General features: G+C 50.6%; 1 protein-coding gene across 5 annotated transcripts in view; it reads right to left on the minus strand.

Moving 5' to 3' along the window:
• Positions 1 to 23,407, minus strand: part of Tspan9 (tetraspanin 9) — a 184,368-nt gene extending 160,961 nt beyond the window's left edge. Inside the window, exons 1-2 of one of the 5 annotated variants that reach the window (XM_006987866.4) lie at positions 23,269 to 23,407; positions 16,862 to 16,907 (exon numbers count right to left, since the gene is read on the minus strand). The gene's annotated coding sequence lies outside the window, so the exon portion shown is untranslated. Of the gene's footprint in view, positions 1 to 4,939; positions 5,054 to 10,881; positions 10,906 to 16,861; positions 16,908 to 23,268 lie in introns of those variants that run through there. The other 4 variants (XM_076568039.1, XM_016006396.3, XM_076568035.1 and 1 more) reach the window with 4 other exon arrangements.
• Positions 23,408 to 24,356: the final 949 nt, after the last annotated feature.

A 24,356-nucleotide genomic window follows, 5' to 3' on the forward strand; every position in this document is an offset into this window, starting at 1 on the left:
TCCCCAGAGAAGCCAGGAACCAGCCCCCACAGACCCAGAGAGGCAACTGTATTTTCATTACTGTCGCATCAAGGGCAAGCGTGTTCTGGATCAGATACAACGGAACTGGTAGAGTCAGCCAAGGGGAATGAAAAACAAGTTCAGGAAAACTCTTTTCAGAATGCGTTTTACTAAGAAAGCAGCTGTGGGAGCCTGGCCTGGAGGCTGAGGCAGAAGGACCATTGCAGGGTGAAGAAGAAGAACAGAGGAAGAGGAAGAGGAGGAGGAAGTAGCCACTGCTGCCAAAGCCCTGGAGATCATGACAGAATGTCCTCTGTCGATACTGACCATAAGGATGTTGTCATTTGTATCACTGTCTTGACTGACATCCTTTGATGGAACAAGTTGGAAGCAGGAAGCAGAATGCTCAGGTTCTAAGGTAGGCCCACCCCACTAGCAGCATGTGGTCTCGGCCACCCTGCTTCACTGGTGAGCTTGCCTTCCTCATGTATAAAGCAGACAGATGGAGCAGAGCACCATGGTTCCCACCTGATGCTGAGCTCATCTTCCCTGGACTCCATTCTCCCAGCCAGCAGTACCTGCTGAGTGACCACTTCCATCCGAGGCCCCTGCAGACACAGTGCATGCAGCAGGGAAGAGCAACCCTCCTCCCTGGTACTCCCTTCCAAGTGGGCAATGACATTTGGAGCCCACATGCATTCTAGCCCCACCCTCCAGGAACATCCGGCCCTCAAATACCATGGCCTTCTCCTTCATGGGGAAGAGGAGAGTGGTCAGTGGAGGGTTTGCAGCTGGCTAATGAAGGCACAGTCTTTGGGACAACACGGGCTTTTCTGGGAAGCCAGCAACCTGCAGAGTCACTGCAGGAAGTCCTACAAAGGAGAACTCCCCTCTCCCTCCCCATTTTGCAGAGAAAGAAACTACAACCTTACTCACAGCAAACTTGGGGGGGGGGGGAATGGCTAAGGGAGCAGTCAGTGCTGAGTCCCTAGGTCAAGAGTGTTCCTCTCCATCCACCATGCCTGGCTGGGAGTGCTGACAGAAGAGGAAGCAGAAAGCCAGAAGGAAGGGCCGGCAGGAGTCTAGGGCCCCATGCACTCAGCCCCAGAAGGTTCTTTGGCTTCTGATTCCTCCAGAAGTGGCCTTTCTCTCTTCCACCTCTCTCCAGCCAGGAGCCACCACCCTTCTCGGTGTGGAATATATCTTGACCTCCCTGCAGTCATCTTAGGAAATGGGAATCAAGGGGAGGAGCTTCAAGGGCCTCTCAGACACAGTTAGACAACCAATCACAGAGCCCACAGTGTGCGATGCACTGTCCTAGACCTGTGGGTGACAACTCCATGACAGCTTCCAGTCCTTGAGGTCCCCAAGGAAGATCCAGGAGACCCAAAGGAGCAGATCAAGGGCAGCACTTCCACCCTGAGAGCCCTTAGAGCAGAACCTGAAAGATGCATGGAGCTCCCAGGCCACATGGTGGGAAAGTGATGGGCCAGTCAGTCATCTCTACCTCAAAGATGCTGTGTGTCCAAATAAGGAGACAACGCGACAAGCTGCTGACAAGAGGGCAGTCAGGATGCTAAAGACAAGAGCAGATGGCAGCTGGGGGGGGGGGGGAGCTGCCAGTCGGAAGGCCTCCGAGGGGAAAAAAAACTACTTAGGCAAGGAAGTAGCATGTTCACAGTTGACATGCAGAGGCAAGGAGCACACTGTGTGTGTGTGTGTGTGTGTGTGTGTGTGTGTGTGTGTGTGTGTGTGCAAGGAGCACACTGTGTGTATGTGTGTGTGTGTGTGTGTGTGTGTGCAAGGAGCACACAGGAGGGAAGGTTGAAAGGCAGATAGGAATCACGGGGCCCTAATTAAATTGTAAGATTTAGAGTGGAGTACACGGCATTTAAGAGATTACTTCATACAATGCCACATCCCAAACACGACATCCCTCACCAGCAGACATGGGATTTTATTTAAATCCCAATAGCTAGCCACCTCCCAAGTGCCCCTTCCTCTTAGATGGCTTTAAGTGTGGAAAAGCTTGTCCTGGTCATGGCCCCAAACCCAGTCCCCTGGAATCCCTAACCTGTATCTGTAGGCTGGGCTCTCATTCCCACACATGATGAAGGCTATAAGTTATATGCCCTCCTCCATCACAATTCATAAAAATAATCTCCAGGGCCGGGCAGTGGTGGCGCACGCCTTTAATCCCAGCACTCGGGAGGCAGAGGCAGGCAGATCTCTGTGAGTTCGAGGCCAGCCTGGTCTACCAAGTGAGTTCCAGGAAAGGCGCAAAGCTACACAAAGAAACCCTGTCTTGGAAAAAAAAAAAAAAGAAAAAAAAATTTCCAGACAAAATGAATGTTCCTAAGACTCTCATCCAGTTCCCACGCCATGTCATTTCCACCCTCCTAGTCACCTTCCTCTAGATGAGTTTGGATTCGCCAGTGTCCCAAGCAGAATTAAGAAATCCAATGCTGAGCTGTATATGGTGGTATACACCTATAATCCCAGCACTTGAGAGACTAAGTCAGGAGGATCAAGAGTTCAAAGCCAACCTCAGCCACAGAGTAAGTTTTAGACCAACCTCAGCTACAGAACAAAACTGTTTCAAAATAAACAAGAAAAAAATATACCCAGTAAGTTTAGATGTAGTCTGAACTCTTATAAACCAGGCTCTGCACTCAGACCAGTGGTGTTCTTAACATGCTGGGGGTGTGGCTCACTGGCGAGTATACACAAGGCCCTGGGCTCCAACCCAACAAAAACAAAGCAATAGCAAACACCACCACCAAAAGTCTCCTTAGCTACCAAATGCCACTGGTAGCTTAAATTTTCTTCCATCTATTCTGTTATTCATTCAGCAATGCTAAGTACTGGAACTGCCTTATTGCCTTTGTAGTAAAGGGGACAACCACCTTGGAGAGATAAATGCAGAGCCAAATGAAATTGTGGGGGGAACAACATGCTGTTAATGGGGTCTTGTGAGATTTCTTACTGAATATACCCACTCCAGGGGGAAAGGTGGGTAGCTCCAGGGACAGCTGAGGCCCAAGAGGAGTCTTAAAACTACACAGGGCTCCAGCCATGATGAAGAACAACTAAGACACTAAACACAGGCATGAAACTGCCTCTGACACTGGACCAGGGGCAGCACGGGCCTGAGACTCCTGAGAAGGCACACAAGGGAGGTGGGTCCTATGACCATGAGCTGACAGCCTTGGCTTGCTTTAAGATGGACTCCAAGTGGACTGTGCTTTCTCACCAAGCTGAGGAGACAAAAACTACAGCTCACGCAGCTAGGACTCTTAGGGTGAATACCAGAGAAAAGGGGACTCAAGGGAGAGAATGCAGAAACCTGAAGAGGAACCCCCCACCTCACCCACCCCCAGAGTCCAGTTGATCCCTACATGACCAGGATGAAATTCTAAATACTGGGGGAAAAACCACTGCCCATCAGTACCCAAACCATCTATGGAGCACACACATCCAGAGAGACCTCATCCATAGGGCATTCAGTAGAGTCCTCGGGAGGGTGTTGCCCCAGTAGTGAGACTAAATTAGCCCTAGGCTACAGTCTGCTTTAGATCTACCCTTTAAGAAGCTTAAAAGCAAACCTAAAATGTATGAAACTGATCTCAAGTCACTTAAATGCATGCCAGAATAAGGTCCAATACTATTTAAAGAAATACAACAAAACCCAGCATCTGTCAAAATTAAACTCATACTAACTGGCATCCAATCAACATTTAGCAAGCCCTAAAGAAGTGGAAAGATCAATGGGTACAATCCACAGCAAAATGAAAGACGGTGAGCCTCATAGGCAAGGGGAGACAAAACGAGTTTTGCAGGTATGTTCATGGCAGGAGGGAAGTATGACAGAAGAAACAGAAAAGCTGGGAAAGACTCATATGAACGTCTAGAGGTGGAAATTACGGTGTCTGAGATGAGAAATATGCCAGAGGGGATTCAGTCACATCAGACACTGCAAAAGAAGAGCCGTGTGCTTGAGACCTGATGACAGAAACTGTCCAAAGGGAAACACAGAAAGGACAGGACAGTCGGCACACCAGCAAGCTACAGACAGTATCACAGCCTAGCAGCCATGTCCCTGGAGTTCCAGAAGAAGCTAAAAGCAACTGTTGAATTTGCTAGAACAATGCTCACAAGCAGACAAATTCAGAGAACAAGAGAGAATTTTGAGACGCTGATGTGACCTTTGAACCCTCAGATTGCTCAGGCTGGCTGAGATGAAGCCCTGGTGCATCACAGAAGTGACACAAACATCCTACCCATGTAAGTCCTTCCTCCTGCCACCCCTGCAATGAGGGGGCTCTTAAGCCAGGAAGCACGCAAACATCCCAGCCCCTTACTTTATAGATGAAAGAAATCTAAGGCTAGTCAGGCGTGGTGGTGCATGCCAGTAGTCCTAAAATTGTGGAAACTGAGGCTGGGAGATTGTAAGTTAAAGGCCAACATGGGCTACACAGTGAGACCCACTGAAAAATAAAAAATAAAAATAAATAAGGCCTAAGCATGCAGCTTCATGGTAGAATGCTTGCCTAGCATGAATAGAGGCCTGACTTTGATTGCCAGTAACACACACACACACACACACACACACACACACACACACACACACACACACATACACACACACACACACTCAGGCTCAGAGAAGCAAGTGAGAATCTGGGCTGCTCTGCTCTGTCACCCTGCACTGCTTTAGGTGACCTCTTGTGTACACATGTGCTTGTCCACTCCAGCTCCCAACAGACAGGTAAGCACACATAAAGGTTCATGTCTGTCATCCAGCCCTCAAGGGCTGAGGCAGAGGGATCATGAACAAGGGGCCAACCTGGGCTACATAGTGAGATCTCATGACAAATATGGGGGGGGGGGGGGGAGCTGCAAGGGACCCAGCGTCACAGAGAGGGTGCTCCATACTCACCCATGGGTTCTAGGGGAGGCAGGGGGAAGTGAGGCCCCTGGAGATCTAAAGGCAGAGCGATTGCCAGTCAGTCCTCCGTTTGAAAAGGACAGAAACAGTGAGACAGAGAGACAGAGTCTGAACCACTGGCACAGTCAATGGCTGTTACCAGGCAACTCCCCAGGGAGGGATGGGAGTGGGGGGAAGGACATTCCTCCGGCTCCTGAGTCCTGCTCCTTATCAGATTGGCATTGAGCCCTGCACTGTACTCAGCATCCCCTTGACCAGGCAGGCTCAGGGAGGAAAGGGGGAGCAGAAGCCTCTGGAACTTTCCTTTTCCCTATCCCACCCTCCCTCAGGCCCCACTTCCATTGTGGGCTCTGGGGAGGGCAGTGCCACCTCTTGTCAGAGGTTAAGCAAATTCTCGGCTATTCCTGGAGCCTTGATTTTTATCAGCCTTCCATTCTGGTCAATTCTGAGGGGCCAGAGGCCAGGCATGCCAGAGAGAGCTCAGCCCGACCCACCAACCCCAAAATAACCCCACACATGCCTATCTCAAGTCCTTATGGACTAGGTCATTTGGGAACATGTCCTGCAAAGTTGCCCACAGGCCAGAGAGATCACCACACTGCAAGCCTTACTCACCAGGAGCCGGGATGGGGGTGGGGGAGGGTAGTGAACAGTGCTGAGGAAGAAAAGGAAGAGAACAGTCTAGGACATGGGGGACACAAGAGACCAAACACAGATAAGGATCAAGAAAGTCTGGCTCCTGGCTCCTCTGTCCAACTGCCCAGGACCCAGGAGAACCAGCCTCAGTTCCCCCAAATGTGAGACCTCCAAGCAGCACATCCCTTTTCCCTCAGCATTCTCTCCAGAGCCTTTGGGAAAGACAATGTGCCTCTCAGCTTCCAGAACCTGCAAAAGGAGCTCCTGACCTGAGGCAGGCCTCTGTCTCCTCCCCACAAACAGTTTAAACCACGAGGAGCACCTTTCTTTTTAGATTACACATGCAGCATTCGTTCATTCGAAACATGAAAGAGGAAGTTGATTATGGTAGGATAAGCCCGCATTCCCAGCACTCAGCAAACCTAGGCAGAGAGATTATGATTTCAGACCAGCCTTGTTCTATAAGTCAACTGTGATTCCACTTTAAAAACTAAAATAAACAGAGCCTGGGGTGTATAGCTCAGTGGTGGTGTGTATGCTAGGCATGCATCGAGCCAGGTTCCGTCCCCAGCATCAAAAGAAGGAAAGCATGTGAGTGTCCATCAGGCTCCAAGCAACACAAAAACAGGAAAAGCTCCACTGAGGAGAACCCCAGTCTCTGCTCCTCCAAAAGGACAGAGACCATGCGCATTGAGAGTGATCTGGGGACACAGCAGACGTGTCTCTTGTACATTCATTTATCTGTAGAGGCTAAAAGTTAAAGTCCAGAGGGTCACAGAGCCTAGGTCACAAGAGCCTGGGAGAACGTGGGCATGTCAAGGGAGAGCGGAAGAAGGGTTTGGAGGCAGAGGGTGCAGATGGGATGTCTGGGCACAGAAGGGTCTCCGTAGCAGAAACAAGCAAGCGTTTTAAGATAACTGAGATGATGTTTTCTTGTTATTTCTGTTGTTTGAGACACTATGAAGCCCTGGTTGTAAACCATGATGGCCCTGAATTCACAGAGGTCCACCTGCCTCTGACTCCCAAGTACTCAAACTAAAGACATATGCCACCACATCTCACAACTGAGAAAACACTGAATGCTCTCCACAAGGAAATGATAGATGTATAAGGTCTTAGCCTGATCTGATCACTGCATACTGTATATATATATATATATATTTTAAGGATATCATGTACTATGATCAATTAAAATGAAAATATAGGCTGGGAGTGTGGCTCAGTGGTACAGTACTTATGCTTAGCACACATTAAGCCATAGGTCTGATCCCCAACACCAAAACAGTTATTATTGCTGTGTGTGTGTGTGTGTGTGTCTGTCTGTCTGTCTATTTGTCTGTATGTATGTCTGTGTGTGCGCGCCATGTGCATGTGCCCCACTAGTGGAGAATGCCAGTAGAGGCTGTATTAGTACTGGGCCTAATGTTAACTCTGTTTGACCAAAGGCCACAGACCAGGCCCACCCTACTGGGTAAAGAATATGGTAGCAGTAAGGCTTTGGTTCCTGGCATAAATTAATCAAGACTGTATCAAAGACACTTGGTTTAAAAGCACCACCACCACAAAATAGCCCCTCTGAAGGGAGTCTTTACAACTGCACTTCGGCCTCAGGAAGGCCAGGGAATGGTTCTCAGCTGGCCTGTGATATCCGCAAGAGGAACAGACTGGGGAACTACTTTCCTTGGAGGCAAGACAGGGAAGGATCCAGATATGTATGGCTGGCCTGACTCTCCCTGAAGACCTCATCCCAACATGCCTGGCCCTGCCGCTGCCACTACTGATGCAGACGGCCTCACCAAGGAGCTTCCGAAGGCCAGATATCAATGACAGCATCGAGGCAGCTAGCCAGGTTAGAGGTAGGAGGTCTTCCGAGAGCCCCTCTGAGCACGGCTGGCCAGCTGTGTCTCCTTCCATACCTGAAACCATTTTCTCCCTATCTTCACCAACAAACATTTAGTGAGGTCTTCCATGGGGATGGCTCTTCTGATGGAGAGCGGCGAGACTGCCATGCCCCTCTCCCCAACAGCTGGACCAGGGTGGTGCCAGACAGCCCAGAGCCATGTTTGCCTTCTGCAACCGACGCCCTGCCCCCACCTCTCTGAAGGTGCGCCAAGGCTTTCTTGGTAAGCTAAAAATCAGAGCCTGCTTTCCCAATCTTCTTCCTTCTTCCAGCAAGGAGCCAGAATCAAGTTCAGCACACTAGTCCAGGGAGCACCTGACCTAAAGGAGAAGGGCCCTGCAGCCCACTCACCGGCCACCTTCTCCCCTGACTAGGGTGACTGCCCCTCCCCCACACAGACAGAGGCGGGTCCCCACCTCTGCTGATGGGCAGAGCACCACCAGGGTCAGCTCAATGTAGGCCCAGGAAATCAACCGCAGGCCAGCCCCCCAGGGCTGAGGCCAGTTCTGTGACTGCCTCTCTTGACATGTGTGCCCTGCGATTAGTATCAGCTTCCCCAAGCCAGTAAGCCTAAAAGAATTCGCTGGGGGGGGGGGGGGGGACCAGTGTAGATGACTCCACCAGCCCCAGCATATGCACAGAGTTCTGCATGTCAGTATGTGAGCTTCTCAGAGAGGTCATCCCACCTGACCTGTCCCAGACTACAGTGTTCCAGCCAAGAGCAGGTGCAGGGCACTCACAGGTTCACCCAGCCCTGATCATGAAGGCAGGGGGGCCTGCCTCCCCATTTCTTAACTCCTTCTCAGCCACATCCATAATCCAGAGGTGCTATCTGTGATTGTCTCCTTAAAAAATGGTCCCCAGGGCCAAGGCATAGTCCAGTGAGCATCCACGGGCAAGAATAATCCTTTCCAGCAAAGGATGTGCAGTTTTCTAGACAGCTGTGACTCAGGAGGGTAAGTAGCAGGTGGGGTGAAGGGTAAAATTGGGTACCGGTGTTCTTCACGCCCAGTTCAGTGTTAACTGTGAAAATGCCAGCTCTGCCAAGGCAGGCCTCTCCTTCGAGTTGTATCCAGAGGGCTCTGGCTGCATCTGCAGCACTTCCTACCCTACCTGGCCAGCTCTCATCACAGCTTACTCCTGGGTACCACAGAGCACTATGGGACCATCCTGGCAGGAAACTAGAGCTCTAGATAGAACAGACCGTTGATAGCCACAAGTCGAAAACATTGACAGCCGGGCGGTGGTGGCGCACGCCTTTAATCCCAGCACTTGGGAGGCAGAGCCAGGCGGATCTCTGTGAGTTCGAGGCCAGCCTGGGCTACCAAGTGAGCGCCAGGAAAGGCGCAAAGCTACGCAGAGAAACCCTGTCTCGAAAAACCAAAAGAAAAAAGAAAACGTTGACACTCACCTAACTACAGCTCTCTTTTTGCTCAAAGCACCTAGCCCAAGAGTGTCTCAATCCTTGAGGAATTGAAGTGTTGAGTAATTATTTGCTGCCTCCTAGATACTGTGACCCTGGAGCACACTGAAGCTTGATCCCTCCTCACAGCAGTGAGGAGCCAGTAATGCAGGTATGAGGGTGCAATCAGAGGAGTTAGGTATCAGAGAGAGCCTCCCGGGTCCTTTCATATGGAAAACTGACCTCCCATTTGCTTCAAACTAGCAAACATCCAGCACAGCAGGTTGAGGACCTCCACCCAGGACCTTTTCCAAATGCCTGGCCAAAGTGGGCCTTGCCCAGAATGCCAGATTGCTCACAAGACTGCATAGTCAGCTTTATCCATGTCCATCAGCACTTAGCACTGCTAGTATGGAGCCAGTAAGCTGGTCAGGTGCCATCAGTGCCACCGGAGAGGCACGATGCTGTTTCCCTAACTCACCCAGGGGCACTAGGCCACATTCCCTTCTGGACTACAGTCTCACCAAGCCCCCTTGATGAGCTCTATTAGGCTGCCAAGAGTTTATGCCTGGGGTGCAGAATGCTTTCACGGTGAACCTCTTGGCTGCAAAACATTTCTTTTCCAAAAGATACTACCAGAGAACAGGGAGAAAATAGAGCCGAATGCAAAGGCCCACTCTGCCTTTGTTCCACTTTGAAGAATGCACACAGGCCTGGATGACGCACAAAAGAAAACTGCTGTGCTCTGGGAGTGTGCTCCACCGGGGGCCAGCCAGTGCCCCAGGGAGAGGTGAGTTTGATAAACATCCAGGGCCAGTCAGCAGGCAGAGCTTCGAGCGCTGCGCTCTGTGAGAGGGGCTGACTCTTCCCCGCTCGCTCCAGCCTTCCAGCCACTGATGACATTTCACAGGGAGGGAAGAGCTACTGAAGCAAGGAATGAGAAAACTATAAAAGCGAACACCTTGTGGGAAGTCAAATGTCAGGTCCGCTGTGAGCTGCTTGAGAATTTTGGGAAAGCGAAATCTGTGAGTGACACAGACCGGGTCATCCTCTTCCACAGCTGGGGTTACTAGGAGATAAGGAGGACACCTGGGGTCTATGATGAATTTGTTGGACAAAGGTAGGAGTGAAATCCCAGCAGGTCTGGACCTGGAGTGCCCAGCTGGCTTTGTTAAAGGCCCGTCACCCAGAATGACAGTTTTCAAAGAAACATTAAAAAAAACAGTAGTGGGGATCTAGTAGCCAATCTCTTGGCTACTTTCAAAGGGCAAAAGGGATAGGAGGAGGCAGCATGACGGCAACAGACACTATCTATTACAAAGCCTAGGATTCTGCTGCATCCCCCGCCCCCCCCCCACACACACACACACAGCACACCAAATCTCCCCAAAACAGAGCCTGGAAGCAGCATGGGAACTTCTTACCAACGACCCTATGAACAGTGACCTGGAAAGAGAAGGGGGCTGTTCTGTCTTCCAAAGGACTGTGGGATCTGTTCCCTGGTCTATGCTCCTACCCAAGTGCAGGCAAGGACTGTGCATCTACATTGTTCCATCCCTGGGCACACACACCCTGGATGTGACCTGGCCAGTCCTGTCACCAAGAAGCATAATCTCTCCCCAACCCTAGAATGGTGTCTTGCCTTTACCAGCAGTAGAGAGATTTTGTGTTGGGAGAATTTAGAGCCCAGACCTCAGTGGCTCTTACAGATTCTTGTTTCAATTGAAACATCACTAGCTTCCCTCATAGTGAGAACCCTATGGTTCAGGGGAGAGAGGATCACCTGAGAACCAGTCAGCCACTGCACACATGAGCCAGGCTCTCCTGGACCCTGAGTCGTCAGTGGATTGTCACCCTGTTAAGGAGCTTAGGCATGAGCAGCTAAGCTCAGAACAAAGGGCTAACCCACAGCACAGAGAACAAACAGACGCAATTTATATGAACCCACTGAATCTTGGTGTCGTCTATTACGCTGCTTAGAACACTGACACAAACCCCATTCAGCAAGTCTTCACAGCCACTGAGAAGAATGAGGTCATTCTGATGTGGAAAGATGGCTGAAGAATGAGTGAATCAACCCGTCTACCTGTGGACAGAGAAGATGAGCAGGGCAATGGCCAGAAATTACCGTGGAAATATCCAGAAAGTGCTGCAGAGTCTGACATTCTACGTTTGATCCCAGAACTCACATAGTAGAAGGAGAAACTGACTGCCACAAAGTCTTCTCTGACCCTCACACATGTGCCCTGGTAGGAGGACACACACACACACACACACACACACACACACACACACACACAGAGTAAACAAACATGGGGGGGGGACTTTTAATCTGTAAAGAGCACAAATCAAGTATTAATGGTCATTGTCTCTGAAGGGCAGAATTGGGGGAGACTTCTCTCCATTTCTAAAATTGGTGTAATAATTATTTGTTTTATTTCTGCAACAATGGTAGAAGGAGGAGGAGGAGCTGTTGCTTTCTTTAATTTCTTTAATTCTTTCATTTCATTTTGGTTTCTTCTATAAGCCTGTGTTTCCTAAAACATCCTTTTCCCATCTCCCACCTCTGCTTCCCAGTGCCAGTTTTCCCAAACCCCACTGCTCTGGGGAGCGTCTGTGATATCTCAGAATAAGGACCCTGCCTACCTGACAGTCAGGTCTTCCTTCTTCACCAATCTCCAGGCTTGCTACCCCCACTGCAAGCACACAGAGCCCCTTTCCTGTATCTACCCAAATCCCAGCCATCCCTCTAAGCCAGGCTCCACCTTCCCCACCAGATCTTCCTCTCAAAGAACATCATCCACCCTCCCTGATGGTCTGTCCTGTGCTAGTCTCCCTTCACTGGGGTATGGAATGTTTTGTGAGACACAGGCTGACCTGCCATAACCACCTCCAGCTTCTCTAATACTGGAGAACAGATCCAAGATGGGCAATCCCAATCATATTTGCCCCTGCCCCTCACTGCCCGGCACTGCCTCCTCCCCTGTTCCCAACCATCCCCAGCAGCAAGCCAGTAACCGCCAGTGAGGATCCATTGACTATTCAGTGACATGTCACGATTGATGTTGTAAGCATTCTGCCTCGCCACCAGCCAGGTCCACAGGCTGCATTCATCCACCTACCCATGCATCCATCCAACCATTCATAAATACATACATACATACATACATACATACATACATACATACATACATAATGGCTACAGATCCACACACTGGCTGCAAACCTAATTGCCTTCCTAGGGGACCCAACAGCTCTTCTTCACTCCGGTCCCTGCAATCTCCATGTCCAATTTTTAAACAAAGCTGTTCAGATTCTCCCAGGATTAAGACAAGTGGAAAATTGCAAGCCCAGACCTCTACCTCATTTTCTCTAAAACAAAACATGTCACTCTGCATGCGCACACACCCGGAAACACACGCTCCACTCAAACCCAGCCAGTCACCCCGCGGCTCAGAGCACTTCTCTCCCCTCCCGGTCCCCTCTGTGGCCCGTCAGAGCCTGGGGGCTTGCAGAGACAAGATCTGTTCATCTGTCCTTGGCACCTCCACCCTTCAGCTAGTTGAAAAGCTTGGGTCTTACCTCAGACACCACCCTGTGGTAGCTGGCCGAAACAGAGGGGGTAGGCAGGGCTGCCAGTACTACGCTACTAAAGGGGGCACAGGTACATACGGGCCTCCCAGCTGAGTCTCAGGACAACACAACACTCCTGTCTGGAAAGACCCACATGGGCACAATGAGCCACGCACATACATTCTAATAACACACGTGCATGGCCACACCTGTGACAAGCTCACTCTGAGCTTACCCCTGACCAAGATCACTCCCCATATACCACTCTTCTTGAGGCCTTCTCCTTGGCTTTGAACCAGAAACACTACCATCATTGGGAGGGGAAGGAACATACATTATGGATGTTGCCAGCAACATGTGTATGTACCCCATGATAGGAGACAGTGTACTCACAATACAGACCCCTACCCACCAGAGCTCCAGAAGGGGGGGGGGTCAGGGTTTTGTTTGTGTGTTTGTTTGTTTGTTTCCAGACAGTTTCTCTGCGTGGCAGCCCGAGACCAGGCTCCCAAGTGCCGGGATTAAAGGTGTGTGCCTCCACCTCCCTTCCCCTCCGCCTCTGCCTCCTCCACCGCCACCACCTCAGTCTTGTCTTTTTAACCTAGAGAGTTGCCATTTTTCTTTCTATGGTTTCTATTTCTTGGTTTTATCTTTCGAGACAAGGTCTCCTTATGTAGCCTTGGCTGGCCTGGAACTTGCTATGTAGACTAGACTGGCCTTGAACTCACAGAGATCCACCTACCTCTGCCTTAAGTGCTTAAAGGTGTTTAAAGGTATGTGCCACCACACCCAGCTTGGGAATTTCATTTTTTTCAAATCTGCACAAAGTTGCTTTAGGAGTTACCAAACCAAAGCCAACGCCTCACCAGGATTCTGCCCAGAGACCATAGGCCCTCCAGGAATCCTGCAGCGACAGACATGTCTCCCCAGCAAGTAAGATGTCTCCCATCTTGACCCTTTCAAGATCCCCTGCTTCTTCTCCACCTGCTGCACCCACAAGATCAAATGATTTAGCTAAGATTGGCCACTGAGGGCAGAGATAGATGGTGACAAGGTTCAGAGAGTACCAGAGCAAAAGTCCCTCCCAGACACTCACTGTGAGACGGAAGGGTGTTACAAACTCAAAAGCACGCACAGATGAACCCAGGGAAGACCAAACCCCAAAGGCTACATCTGGCCCCAGTGCACACACTGAGCCCTCAGGACACCAGGCTCGTGTGGCCAGAAGGAACTCCTGCATGTCCTCCTGTTCCACAGCCCAGCCCAGTTCTGCCTGGGTCTTTGGTTTGTGTTGGTTTAGAAGCCAAACCACACCTAGGCTGGTGTTCTCGCCTCACTGGCTGTGGCCACAGCCGAAGCTGAAGTTATGAGGCTGTAGACACCGGCCATGAGTCTCGGCCCCACGCTGCAGATGAGGGTTGCTGATCAGAAAGTGGGGGTGCTAGCTTTCCTAGCACACGTGAGGCCCGGGGTTCCATTCCCAGAACAGAATTTTAAAAGAATAAGAAATTAGCAGTACCGTGTAAGCAGAGCTCAAATATAAGATCCATGAGAAGGGAAGAAAGGGCAATTCAACAGGCCAGAAGGAAGGCCGAGGGACAGGCCACCGTCTAAACATGCAGCCATCTCTGTAAACAATCTCTGTCCTCCATCAGAAATCAGAGCAGCGGGTTACTCATTAACTTTCTGCCTTTCCTCCTCCACCTTCCTCTAGGCCAGCAGCAAGGAGCTTTAGAGGAGAGGGAATTAGGAAGGCCTGGTCTGGAAGCCTAACCCAGACAGCAATAGTGTTCACCTTGAAAACCACCTAGGCAAGAACTAGAAGGAACCTTACTTAGTACCCAGTCCCCCAGCCCAAAGAAAGCAATTACTTTGCAAAGGTCACCTTCCATGAGAGGCAGGAGCCAGGATCTGACCCCTCCCCAAGTTGGACATCATTCCAGATGCTCACAAGCAGGACAAGAAACGGCAAGGCCAAAGCCCCAGAGGCCACAGCCATCAGTCAGGACAAACTTCCTGTCTGCCAAGCCTTTCGTATTGTCTCTCTCACTCAGCACATCCACACAGATGTGCAGGAGTCACCTGGCTGGGAAAGGCGTGACGTCAGAGGCTGTCTGTCTGCCCAAGGTGATGCAGGCCTCTTGGGAAGCTCCCACCCACATGCAGCCTGTGAGGCCCAACAGGAACAGGGCCAACAGGGTCTGGGATGGGGAAGAAGGCACTGTGCCCAGGAAAACCGTCCCCTTGTCCCTGGGTCCTTCCCTACAACACAACAGAATCATAGACAGGTCCCCAAACCCCAGAGCTCCGAGAATAAGAGCAAGCACCCACACCAGTGCAGGCCCAGGGAGGAGGGGGAAAGACTTAAAAATGGGAGCACACACCTTTAATTTCAGCACTCAGGAGGCAGAGGCAGGTGGGTCTCTGGGAGTTCAAGGCCAGCCTGGTTGAGTTCCAGGTCAACCAGGGCTATGTAAGGAGATGCTATCTCAAAAAAAAAAAAAAAAAGGAGCTTGTGTTTTTAGGTGCAAATAGGTTTGGGAGAGTCCTGCAAGGATTCCCAGGTACTCTTAAGAAAAGACCAAAAAAAAAAGGGGGGGGGGGGTGTTGGGGATTTAGCTCAAGGCCCTGGGTTTGGTCCTCAGGGAGGGAGAGAGGGAGAGAGGGAGAGAGGGAGAGAGGGAGAGAGGGAGAGAGGGAGAGAGGGAGAGAGGGAGAAAGAGAGAGAGAGAGAGAGAGAGAGAGAGAGAGAGAGAGAGAGAGAGAGAGAGAAAGAAAGAGAGAGAGAGAGAGAGAGAGAGAGAGAGAGAGAGAGAGAGAGAGAAAGAAAGAAAGAAAGAAAGAAAGAAAGAAAGAAAGAAAGAAAGAAAGAAAGAAAGAAAGAAAGAAAGAAAGAAAGAAAGAAAGAAGAGACCTAGGTCTGTGGATGGTGAAGCAGAATACCTGGACTGCTCCCTGCTCCATCTCCCACAAGAAACAGAATCTTGGCCACTGCTCCTGTAAAATCCTACCTCTTGGGACTGTTACGAATGTTAAATGAGACATAAGTCACTGTTAAAGAGAACCATGTTAAATCCATGGTGGACACACGTAAAGGGCCTAAACCTGGGGCTAAATGCTGACAAATTACAAACACAGACAATCTAAGTTCAATACGCAAAACCTGCCAGGACAAGAGGCTCTTGGGCCACTTAACAGTCTTTTTTAGAACTCACAGACAGGGAATCTTCTGGCAAAAATAAGCCACCAGACATGCACCATCAAAGCCCTTTCTTCTCTCTCCACCAACCACACTTCAGGGTTCACAGAAGGCAAGAGATTTACAAGTCACCCAGCAGGGAGAAGCCACGGGATAAAATGCACATAAATTAAAACATAAAATGACCCAGGTCTGTAAGCGGCTCCCACAGGGAACCTGAATCAGCACCATCCAGTCCACTGCTGCCTGCAGCTTCTGGCAGACGAGCTCGGCAGGGGCCCGGAGAGTCCTGGGAACGGAGACACTGCATCAGCAGGATCCAGGAGCCTGGAGGAGCAGAGGTGAGGACTCCGATGGTGGGAGAGAGCAGCACCAGGGGCTGGCCAGAGGTTCCCATAGCGGCTTTCTAGCCTGCCTGTGGGAAAGCCCTCCAGCCAGGCTCCCCAGTCTACTGGAGAAGGAAGGAAATAGGGAGCTATCCGCTCCTCCTGCTTCCTTAGGCCTCCAGAGCACCCTCTTCCGATCCCAAAATCTATTTCAAAGTCAAGAGCCAGAGCACAGGGGAGGGCTAGAAAATGTCAGTATCCTGATCCAGCCCCCAGCCCCCAGTTAAAGAAGGCCAACTTTGCACCTGTAATCACAGCACGTGGGAGGCTGAGGCAGGAAGACTGTGAACTCAAGCCCTTAGCTGCATAGTAATTTCTAGGCCAGTCCCAGCTACACAGTGAAACCATGACACACACACACACACACACACACACACACACACACACACACACACACCACGGGGGCGGGGGGGGAGTCTAAAGAGATGACTCATAGATAAAAAGTGCTTGTCAGGCAGGCATTGACAACCTGAGTTCAGTCCTCAGAACTCCAATAAAAAAGCTAGAGACAGGAATTTCTGCCATCCCAGCACTCGTAAAGCAGAGACAGCAGAGTCAGTTAGAAGGCCACCTATGCGGTACAGCAGTTGAAACAAGAGAGACCTTGCCTCAAAACAAGGAGGGAGGAGAGAACTGAATTCCAAAAATGTGTCCTCTGACTTCCACACCCATGCTGTGGCGCGCGCGCGCGCGCACACACACACACACACACACACACACACACACACACACACACACCAGTAAATGTTAAAAACTGACTTCAGACAAGTTAATAAGAAAGACCTTAGCACACAGTGAACCCGGACTGAAAACTGACCTGGTTTCCTTGTGTTTCTTGGACACACCTTGGCCCCAGGATGCTCCTGCAGGAACACGAAAACTTAAGTCATCACTTTGCTGTGAAGCCACACAATTCTGCAGGGTAAATTCTGTACAGCAATGGCCACTCCGCAGGGCAGCAGTCTCCTACCCCCTCACCCAACAACTAGCAAAAGCCAGAAATGGTCAACAGGTTCCAGCTGTGGTGCCAATTCCACTTAGCTGGTGGTGGGTGCCTAAAACATTATGAGCACAACCCGAGCCCTAGCTCAGCAGGAAAGGCAGATGCAATTGATTAGTAATGTCTGCTCTAGGCAGTTTTGTAGGTAACACTATCCATGCCATATATTTGCCATCCCTGGGACAGACGGTGAGACTAAAGACTAAATCCAAAATTTTAGTATTTACAGTTTTCACCAACATATAAAAGTCTGTAACTTTCTTGGGGTGTAAGTATGGTTTCCATACACCATCTGGCTGACAGGAAGGAACTGTGTTCTTCCCATCTCCTTCACACCCACAGTAACACTAGTGAGGCTGTAACAACTTGGTGGAAAACAGTCAACAAGTGAAAGAGAAACCGCAGCAAACATTGGGGACAGTCAGCTTGGGACATGAGGAGAGACACAGGAAACATCTGACTCCCCACGGAAACATGACTCCGGAGAAGACTGGGCCTGTGTACAGATATTGCTGTGGGTGCAAAGTTGGGATTCCAGAAGATAGAAGGCTCATTTCTTGTGAATGTCAGGGAGCTACACTGAGCTTGGTCTATGCCTCTGAGTCATAAGTACAATGGGGACATCAAAGGCCGTTAGAAGCCATATCCTAAAGATACTTAGAAACTAGTCAGAAAAAAAAATGAAACCCAATGGAGACAGCATAGGGATCAGATCCCAATCTAGTGGCAGTCTCCAGGCATGCTTCCTTCATGACTTCACCCAATCAATTCTTTTAAGGTTTATGTATATTTTTATGTATGTGTGTATGCCCTGTTTGTTTTTATTTACGGGAAGGTGGAATGTGTATGCAGAGGCCAGAGGAGGACAGCTGGATCCTTTGGAGCTGTGAGCCACCTGATGTGGGTATTGGCTAGAAACCAAGTCCCCTGGGAGAGCGTCAAGCGCTCACCCACTGGGCCATCTCTCCAGGCTCCCACCCAGTCCATGTCAGGCAAGACAGAGAGCCAAGAAAACCATGGGGACATGAGGAGGAGGAGGAGCCCCTCACCCAAGAATCTGGTTAAAAACTCTCACCAGCGGAGAAGCAAGAATTCCAGGGCCACTAATAACTGCTCAAGGCCCTTCTCCCTTCCCAGATGTATCCTTCCATTTTCTAGGAACCTGACCAGAAATCTTATTTGCAGGGAAAGGACATGCACTAAATAAACTCCTTGTGCAACTTTGGTGGCTCCTGATTTTACCTTATCAAATTACAATTCCATCCATGGCCTCTCCAGAACCACACTCTATAACCTCACATCAAAACAGACAGAAGGGATGGAGAGATGGCTCAGGGGACAAAATCATGATGACCTGAGTTCAATCCCCAGGAACCCAATGGTGCAAGGAGGGGACCATCTCCACTAGTTGTCCTCTGGCTTCACACTCACAGTGATATGCACGTGCCCACATACATAAACACAGACAAAATAAATGTATTATTTTGATATTTCTAATTTAAAAGGGGGTAAGGAGATTTTTTTTAGGCAAGGTTTTAAAATATAATTTGACATCCATCAAAAATGTACATATGGCTAATGCTAACTATCTGTGACACTATTCTGAATAGCCCATAACAACAATCTCCTTTGAAGAACACATGTTCACATTGTGTCTTTCTAAGCACCTCTCTTCCCCCTAGCCCAGCATTTCTCAACCTGTGGCTCGTCATATATCAGATACTACAGTTATAAAACAGTAATGAAATAATTTTATGGTTGGGGTCACCACAACATGAGGAACTGTATTCAAGGGTCACGGCATTAGGAAGGTTGAGAGCCACTTCCCGAACATAAAATCTCCAATGCTGCTTCATATTGTCTAGTCCTGCAATTCTTTTCTGTGTTGAAGCTACAACCCCTGGTTTGGCCTGAGTCAAAGCTCCTAAAAGATCAGGGGAATTCCGGGGGCTACTGAGGACTACAGCACGGAGCTACGTCTCCTCACCAGTGACAAATTCACGTCTGTTTTTGTTTGATTTGGTTTTGGTTTTTTGCAATGGTGAGGATGGAACCTAGGGCCTCACACATGCTAGGCATGTGCTTTACCACTGAGCCACACCCCAGCCCTCACAAATGGTCTTGATCCAGTTTCTAAAGTCTCTCTGGGTCTTCTCCTCCTCACCATTCCTGGCACGTGCCCAGCCATTCACCACGATTTCCATCCATTGTTAACTTCCCTGAGGCCAGTCCTGCTTCTGTGACCCCCATGCCAAAACCACAAACATCCCGGAACCACAAAAGGCTCACCAAGTCGGTGCCTGCACATGGCAGGCACTCCATTTCCCATGGACAGATGGATGTATGGAATTCATTCCCTGGCTGGACAATTGAAGCCACCTCTAGTATGGCTCATCTACCTGCCAATCTCTTCATTAGCTAGCCTCCTCATGTCTCATACCTCGGCCCTGCTGAGCTAGTCATACATGGTCCTCAGGCTGCTCCCTCCTCCTCTTGGGGAAACGCAACCACTCTCCTTCAAGGTTGGTGTCTCTCACCTCCTGCTGCCTAAAGTCTCTCTCCTCCATCAGGACTACTGCTCCAACTCTGAACTCTCACAACATCCCCCTCTCAGAAGCCACTCAATAACTATGCTGTCCAGGGTTGGCCTCAAGCTCTAGGTCTCCAGCCATTCTCCTACCTCAGCCTCCCAAATAGCTAGAACTATGGTACACACCACCATACCTCACTGTATACACTGAACTGTGACTTCTGTGAAACCCCCTTCCCTAACTTCCTGGCTGAATTATATGTCCAAAGAAGACAAGAACCTTTTTCCGTTTGTTTTTGTTCTTTTTGGCAGGGTCCCACTCAGTATAGGCCTGCCTGGAACTCAGAAGGTAGCTAAGGATGACCTTAAATTCCTGATCCTCTTGCCTCAGCCTCCAAAGTACTGGGGTTATAGGCATACTCCACCATGCCTAGAAACTTTTATCACTTTTATTTATATATCTTTAGAACTCAGCGCAAAAATTCAATACAGAAGACAGACATTGATGTCAAATGCCTGTCACTCTAGAACTCTGGAGGCAGAGGTAGAAAGATCACAAGTTCAAGACCAGCCTGGACTATACAGCAAGACTCTGTCTCAAAAATAATAATAATGGTGATGATGATGATGATATTGAAATTCATCAAGGAATTACCTAGCAAGAGACAGGTAAAGCACAAAATGCCACAGGAGTTCCAAAGCAAAAGGTTCACTGAGGATGGTGGCTCAGAGGACTCTGAGAAGAGCTGCCCCTGCACAGGGTCTTGGAGGACAGGAAGGATGGAAACAGGAGGGGCATTCAGGAAGGTGAAACGGCAGAAACTACGGGGCAAAGAAGAAATGACCGAAGCATGTTTGAGAGAGCAGTCTGGCTGGCCCTGCGGGTTCCTGGCAGGACCAGACTAGGAGGGGAGGCAAGACAGGCAGCCTGGGGCAGAAGAGGATGGTGAGTGCCAGGTGAGAGCACCTGGATTCCCTCCACTCCCTCTTAGTCAGCACACATGACCACCTCAGCAGTCCCGGGCCTCAGTGGGAGAAGAAGAGAAGTCTTATCCTCTGTGTTCCCAGCATGTCAGTCGAGCCACCCGGCTAGGTTATAAATAACAGCCTCCACTCACTGCACACCTGCTGTGTCTGAGGCCCTGGGCTACATGCTTCACATGCATTATGTCAGGGCTCCTTCCCACAGTGGTCCTGAAAACATGGATTGTTATCCTCATTGTGGAAGCAGGAAGCCTAGGCCAGCAGAGGTGAAGGCGCTGGCCCCAGGCCTTACCTCAACCCCTCCTTCACTTCCCAGGGCCAGGTGCACTGGGGTTACAGAGCCAGGGAGGAGGGAGGACACCCTGTCAGCCAGCCCAGGCCCACATGCTGTGTACCAACAAAGCGGGCTGCTTCTCCACAATGCCTGTGGAGAAGCCCAAAGGAAGCCTAAGGTAAGCGCACAGCAAGAGACCAAGACTAAGCAGAATGGCAGAGAGATGGTGCCACTTACACCCAGCACTCTCAAGGCTGAGGCAGACAGATCTCTGTGAGTTCAAGTCCAGCCTGGTCTACATAATAATTTCAGGCCAGCTAGAGCTACATAGTAGAAGACTGACTCATATATATGTACATATATATAAAAGAATAAGTGAAGAGCGAATAAGGAAGATAACTGGCATAGACCTGTATCCTCTGTATATGCAAACACATACACACATTTATAACACACACATATGCAACCTAAAATTAGAACAATACTAATTTAGGGGCAGGGAGAAGGGGAAGAGGAGAGGGAGAAAGATCAGCGAAAACAAATTACATACGAAAATGTCATAATGGAACCCATTTCTTTGTATGCTAATTTAAAATAAATTAACATTTTTTTAATGTATAAATTGACTGGGTGCTGAGAACATGTTACACCATTAGTTTTGGAGCTGCTGGAGGAGAGGCCCTGGAGGCTTTCAACCTAATGGTCCTCCAAAATGGAGAGCCAGGCAGGTCAGTAACCTGCCCAAGGCTTCACACATGGTTGAGGAGAGGGTGCAGACTGGCTCAGGGCAGATGGAGACAGACAGGTGCACAAAGAAGCTTCCAGATCAAGCTCTACTCCTTTCTCAATGAATTTAGTAACATTAAAGACAATTTATTCTAGTGCCATCTCCTTAACCAATAAGGCGGGTAAAAGTAACACCCAAAGACATGCAGATCAATAAAAGTATATCCAGCCTATGTGCACCAAATGCATGTGGCTGACTATAAATTACTATACGAACACTAGATCACTAGTTACTGGTATTAATGTTACATCTCTGTTCACAGATTTAAAGAGTCCTTCCAAGCAGACCAAAAGCAACGAAACCAACCACTCCGTTCAGAAGCACTCCAGTTGTTGAGGGTCTTGTGCACAGTAGGTCTTCAATGAGTTAGAAGAACCAAGTAACGCTTGGAGTTGTATACACCCCGAAGTCCTTCCCTCTCTCGCTCCCAGCCTAGACTCAACCACATCAGGCGCCAGGACCAGGCTGATATAGGAAGTGGTGTGACTGACTCCCGCTGCATTCCTCAGCTAACTATAAATGATTCGCCCGGCCCATTGTTTGAGATGCTCCACAATCCCTCTCCTATCTCCCCATTTCTCCAGGTAACAACACACACACACACCCTTCCTGGAGGCTATTCTGAGTAGAGGGGGAGCAGACAGGTATGTAGAGATCAAAGCAAGAGTTCTTTGTGCTCTCCACTAGTCCAGGAAAGCTTCCTGGAGGAGGAAATGCCTGAGTCACCGCAGGGGAGTGGAGCAGATCCAGGTCAAAAAGGCAAATTTAGTTCTCTGAACCAAGAAAGGCTAACTGCTGCATTCTTACCTAAGCATGGCGAGTGGTTAGATCAGCCTAGCTCTGGGGAGAGCACTCTACAACAAATACAAACTTCTCCAGACTTGACAGTCATCTGGAGAAAGATGCTTTAGAGACCAGTATCCTTCATCACAGACAGAAGTGACCCAAAACTCCAGTCCATGATATCGGCACAACTGCAATTGCCGCTGTCATAAGCTGTTGCTTGTTTGAACTTTTTTTTTTTTCAACCACATGAAAGTTTTTTTTAAAGGCCCAAACTTGCGCACACAGATGGGCTACATCTCAGATCTAGGGGTGTGCCAAAGCCCTGTCACACTGAGTACCGCTCGCTCGGCCAGCAGTAGCCCCAGGAATGGCTGGGGGTTCCAGCGGGTCTGTGGGCAGGCCCAGACGGTATCTGCTGCCCTAGGTTGAACCGTCTCCAGCCGGTCTGCCGGACCCCTGACGGTTCGGGGGGGGGGCGGGGGGGAGGGGTCTCCCTTCCTGTGGCATCCTACGGGTCTCCCATCCCTGGGCTGGGCGTGAGGCAGCTGCGGTCCACCATCCTGCAGCCCCGCATTCCTGAGACCTCCCTGACCCGCAGCAGAGCCCCGAGGGGCGCAGTGACAGGCCCCGCACGCCCCGGCCCCTTCCAGCCCCTCCTCCGCCCCCGCCCCTCCCCCGGCCCAGGCCCCCCCCCTCGAGAGTTCTGCCTCCCGGGGCACCCCCAGACGCCCCCCTGCTGGGAACCCGATAGAGGCCCAGCCTGGCCTGCCCCGCGCGCGCGCGCGCGCTGCTCACCGAGCCAAACCCCACAACTTCGCGCCCTCTGGAGCCCCAAATCCTGGGCCCGCCCCGGCCGCACTCACCGCGCTTGGACTCGGTGTGGCGCCCCGGCTCCGCTCCCTCCCGCACCGCCGCGGCCAGCGGAAACGGGGGGCGGGGCCGGCAGGCGGAGGGGGCGGGACCTTCCCCGGGCTGTGGGGCGGGGTCTGAATGCTCGGGGGCGGGGCTAGGAAGGGGCGGGGTGGGAGAGGCGGAGATTACTAGGGCCAGCGGTCCGAGCCGTGGACCTGGCTGCCCCGTTGCAAGGGAGAGCCGGACTGAGCGAGGCCAAGGGCGGTACCCGAGCCCCATCCACTCGGGCCATGTGCCCCGCATAAGCGATGGAGGGAGGACTGTGCCACTTTCCTATCGGGGTTCCCGAAGCCTCCCTCTGCACCCTGATTCCCAGTTCGCCTGTTCCCCCAAGGTGGCACTACTGCGCCTGTTGCCTGCGACGATCTGCCCTGGCCGCACCCGCCCGGGGTTGGGTGGAGGGAGGGGCGGGGCTAGAAAGGTGGCGCTCCTGGGCTGGGCGCCCACACACGCTACCCCAAGGCTGCGGGACCAGGGTCTCAGCTTTCCAGCTCGTGCCCGGCTGTGTAGCCTCACCACCCCCACCCCGCACCTAAGGCATTCTTGTTTGGTATTTCAGGAGGACTATTTGAGGTGTTGACAACGCGGGTGTGAATTAGATACTGCCCTGAGATACTGTTAGAGGAGCCACTGCCTCTGCTTGAGCTAGAGCCTCCAAGTGTTAGTAAAGGGCACTCGGGGCCGGGAGGGACCAAGCTGAAGTAGGAGATACCGGTTTGGCATCTCTGGCTTACCTTCCAGCAGGCGCGGATTCATGTAACACCTAGTCTAAACTTGTTTCTGAAGTGGCCACTAAAACCCTCACCTCTCTTTGTCCTTATTGTCACGGAAAGTGCTCTGTTCTCATAAGGGCACTGAAATCTCAGAAGAAGAAAAAAATTATTAGACAGATCTCACTGTGTGGCAATGGCTGACCTGGAACTCACCATGTAGAACAGGCTGTCCAGGACTTCACTGTGTGGACCACCCACACTGATCTACAGCTCAGAGACCCTCCTGCCTCTGATTCCTGAGTGCAGGGATTAAAGGCATCTCACCA

Source organism: Peromyscus maniculatus, chromosome 3 (genome assembly GCF_049852395.1).
Source record: "Peromyscus maniculatus bairdii isolate BWxNUB_F1_BW_parent chromosome 3, HU_Pman_BW_mat_3.1, whole genome shotgun sequence".
In the NCBI taxonomy this organism is placed as follows: Eukaryota; Metazoa; Chordata; class Mammalia; order Rodentia; family Cricetidae; genus Peromyscus; species Peromyscus maniculatus.